This window comes from Simochromis diagramma, unplaced genomic scaffold, assembly GCF_900408965.1.
Source record: "Simochromis diagramma unplaced genomic scaffold, fSimDia1.1 OVJJ01000746.1, whole genome shotgun sequence".
Taxonomy (NCBI): Eukaryota; Metazoa; Chordata; class Actinopteri; order Cichliformes; family Cichlidae; genus Simochromis; species Simochromis diagramma.
Window position 1 is genome coordinate 54020 of NW_024386757.1, and position 4644 is coordinate 58663.

The following is a 4644-nucleotide window of genomic DNA, read 5'->3' on the forward strand; positions in this document are numbered from 1 at the left end:
TCAAACGATGTCCTGAGATTTCATTAACAACTTTGTCAATCTTGATACTCTTGATCTTGATGATACTCTCATCTTTTCCAGGACTTCTCTGGTTTCATTGTGGAAAGAGGTCCTTTAAAGTCAGACACAGTAAAGGTTCCATCAGGGTGGAGTAACGGAGGGAGCTAGCAATAACAGTCAGGCAAGCAAGCCATGTTGCTCGGCCATGCTCGCCTCTCTCGACTAACCCACAGAAGATGCCTTGCAGTGGGTGAGCGTCTTTACTGTGGCACAAAAGGTCATTTTGTTTCTACTTGTCCGGTGCGGCCAAAAGGCTGTGCCAGCCAATAAATCTAAGGATACTGGCAGTCAATATCTTCTCCCTAACAAGTAATACCTGCTAAGATATGTCATCAATACAGTTTGGTAGACTCTGAGGCCATAAAGTTTCATTAATTACTATCACCTATAGATCTGGTTATCAAAATGTCAAGATAGTTTTCAACATCTGACTGATCCCCTGACTAGAAAACTATCCTTCCATCCACCTGCATAATTGGCTCCCTGACTTGGGAGTCATTAATCCAGCATGGCCAATGAAAGCTGTATGTTTGATTTTGATTACTGTTTAAATAAAAAACAAAACTATACCATGTACGTAAGTATTCATAGCCTTTGTTGAAGCACCTTTGGCAGCTTCTCAGTTCTTCTTTGCAGAACCTCTCGAGCTCAGTCAGGTTGAATGGGGAGTGTTGGTGTACAGCATTTTTCAGATCTCTCTAGAGATGTTTAATCAGGTTCAAGTCTGGGCCACTCAAGGACATTGATTGTGTTGACCCAGAGGAGTGTTTAGCTGTGTCTCTGAGGTATTTGTATATTCAGTGCTGGTGCACTTTTTGACCTACATTGATCCATTCTTTCATTCTTACACCAAATTCCACAATCCAAATCAGAGCTCGACTGGGACAAAAAATCAGACCTGGCATTTTTGGTCTGGGTGGCCACCATGATTGGTCAAAACTGATAGCGTTTGTTATGTATGTGCACATATGCGTGAAATTCCTTAAAGCAATAATAGTCACATAATCACATTATCTGTTTAAAAGATGTATTACTGGGAAAATTTGTTGTTTTTGGTTGTTAGCGTTTTGTTTGGGGTGGTATTTTAAAAGCCTGTATTAAAGCAGAACTCAGGTGAATAACATAGTTTACTGACTAGTCTTCTGTGTCTTTGTCCACAATCTGTTCCAACTAGACAGAAAGAGAGACAGGGGTGAGATCTGTTAATGGTGGTATTCCCTAACAAATCCAAGAATAAAAGAAAATGGTTAAAAGTATTTGAGATCTATATTTATTTATTTATCATATATAACTGCTAGTCATTTTGAAGTCATACAGATCTTTTTCCCTTGGCCTCCAAGCCAGTGATGTCTTCAGCTTTCTGGACTTTAAAAAAATATTGTGGAAAAACCTGACTGGAGAAGAAATGGGAAAAAAGTAGTAGTAAATGTTTATACTTCCTTATACAGAAGTTTAAAACAAGCAACAAGTTTTGTTGTATAAAAAGCTAGAGCCTTGTGCATACTTTATGAAGTGCAAGTGAGGGTTTAACCATACTCTGTTATGGGAATGTTTTGGGGAAAAACATTGGGATCACAAGGATGGAAAGGGCTGCAGACGGAGGTGAGAGAGTCAGATGTGGACAAAATGATAAACTTGAACTTTTCTGCTTTTATAGTCATTTATTATCATCTTAACATTGAGGCAGACAGTGAGCTTGCTTTTTTTATTTTAACATAACTAATACTAACCTTTATCCAACATTCAATTGGAACCTCTCCATAATGCGCTTCTTCTATAATTATTAAATTATGTAGATGTGTGAGGTCTTGTGACGTTTGTTTTATTTATTTAGCACAGACCTTCCCAAAGTGTGGGGCCCGCCCCCTAAGGGGGGGGGGGGGGGCAGAGCCTTTGCAGGGGGGGCGCGGTATGAAAAGGGAAAAAAAAATAAAACAATGCTTGGACACTGCTAGCAGGGGGCGCCCACACAAACGCAAAGCAGGAGATGAAGCATCGCTGAATATGTTTCCAAACCAACTTCATTCTAAGCCAAAGACTAGAAAATATGGTGAAGCATATCTTCCCTTTGGCTTCACCTGCACAAGTGCCAAGGTAGGTCTCCCCTGCAGAATCGGTTTTCCCTTTGTCGGGAGCAGCGCTGGGCTCTTTTTGGAGATGTTAGCTCTTTATACAGTAAAGTTACAGTGGTTTACAAATAATATCAGGCTGATCCTGCCACAATTTGTTCCCCCTGTTCAAATCGGACAAACAGGATCCCACAGCTGTTTATGTTTTTAAACCCATTTTGCACAGAGAGGCATTTTTTGATTTGATTGCAATGTTGAATATTATTACACAGGGGGGAAAAAAACTACATGTAAAATAATTACACCGTGACGCCTCAGCCTTTCTAAATACAGGGACAGTAACTGCCTGTGTTTGTGTAAGCATGTAAAACCTGAAGATAGAGACAAAATACTGTTAATCTGACTATCTGCCATTCTGCAATTCATCTCCTGTAAACAATAACGTGGTGCACAGGGACGTGAAAAAAGGCACATACCTTTGACGTTGCGTGAAGAACTCTGTATTCCTTGTCCACACGTAAACGCAAAAAATTAGTTTTAAAAAATCTCAGTTTTCGGTGATTCGAAACACCGTTTACGCGTGGACGAAACAGCTGCATAGGTGCGGACGTATTGTAAAAGAGTTAGTAGTTCATTTTCTTAATACCTGTAATTTATTGCAGATTACTTGTATTTGCTTAATTGTTTACTATATGTTTGAGGTGTGAAATAAACCGCAATGGAGCAAAGTATGGGTGTGTGTGGTTGGAGGATGTGCTTGTGCTTGTGCGCGCGCGCGCTTGTGTGTGCGCGCGCGGGGGGGGGCATTTTTCTTGTAAAACATAGGGGGGCCTAGCAAAAAGGTTTTGGGACCACTGATTTAGCAGGTTCTGAAATACATTTTATCTAAAAGGTTTGAAATTAAATGATCTAAATCATTTGCAAAACAAATAAAACCTTTAAACTTCACCTGACTTTGTATTATTGTAGTTCTAGGTATTGTTGTCACTCAGATTCAACTCAAACACCTTGCTTCCTAAAACCCCTGTTTACTTTCTTCATTTGTAGTTATCCCTCTTTGTTTTTTGCTAACCTCTTCCTTTGAATCTTATCTTGCGATCACATAATAAAACTGGGCAACAAGCCAACTGAGACATAATAACCACAGTGAATGACACAAATGGAGGATCTGACCAGCACTGGATGGGTTGATACACAGATAAAGAGGGACTGTGGTTCATGTTGCTCTCCTAGCAGTAGAAACTGTCTCAGTAATATTTTTGATTTTTCAAAGTAAACATAACCAAAGATATTGTGGAACAGTTCTCAGGTCGAGTCTATGCAGAAACGGTTTTGCAGTTCTTCTGGGATGACAGTATCACAGACTGGTGTTATGGGCTCTTTTCAACAGGTGATGAAGACTCAAACGTCTTCTGAGCAACCGAAGAGGGTCGAGGAACTGCCACTCCTGACGATATGAAAGTTCGAGTTAGAAACCATTGTTGAGACGTTATGCAAAACAGATTAAGACCAGTAAGAGTAGAAATATATCGGCACCAATCCATTTATGATTCACCGTTCTATTTATGACATCAATACAAGTACACAAAGATTGCATGTTGAACATGGGGCTTCATTCACTCCTCATTTGGTAACTTTAGATTTTTTTTTTCAGTGTTATGATATTGGTTCTTCTTACCGGGATACACTGCCACAGTCACACCTCCAAATTTTGGAGTGCAGAGAAACTTAAAGCTTAAAGAACCTTAAAGTATGAGCCACATTAAACCATACATTCACACAGTGTTTTAAGTACTTTATCTGTGTCACATATTGTGGGATAAAGCCAGAGTACTCAGAGAAACCCACACAGGCTAACGTGTTGATGCCGCGCAGCTCCACACATGGGGCGATACGCGGTAACTCGCTAACAGAGATTTGCCGCGTTAATGCTGTTATGGCGTTAACGTAATTTTAACGAGATTAACGCTGACAGCACTAATAATTTCTTAATTTGTTCTGCGAGCATGTGAAAGAATCTGACTGAAACTTACAGGTGACAACAACATAATAATCTAATGTTGGATCAGAGCTTAAAGCGATGTAGGGAGAATGTTTGCCAACAGCTATCACACACCTGCTGATATGTTGTGCCATTGCTGTTACCTGTGATCAGTGCTAAGAAGGACAAACCCTCAGCTGTGGGGAGTGAATACGGAACGGCACTGTGGCAGAAGGCTACTGACAATCTGCAAGAAACTGACACTGTTAGATGGACGCAAACCAACTTTGAATGGTATTATTTCACATTTAACCACTTGAATAATAAAGGCTTATCAACAGGAGATTTAACACTTACCAACACATCCATGAAGAAAAAGGTCAAATTTGAATTTAATATTTCATATAAAGTAAGATTAAGGCTGTATATTTGCAGATTGTAGAGAGGCAGAACTACAAACATCTAAATACAAATGAAAATCATGGAAATTTGTCAAGTGTAAGTGACTTGAGCAGTGATCAGTAGCAAAGAATG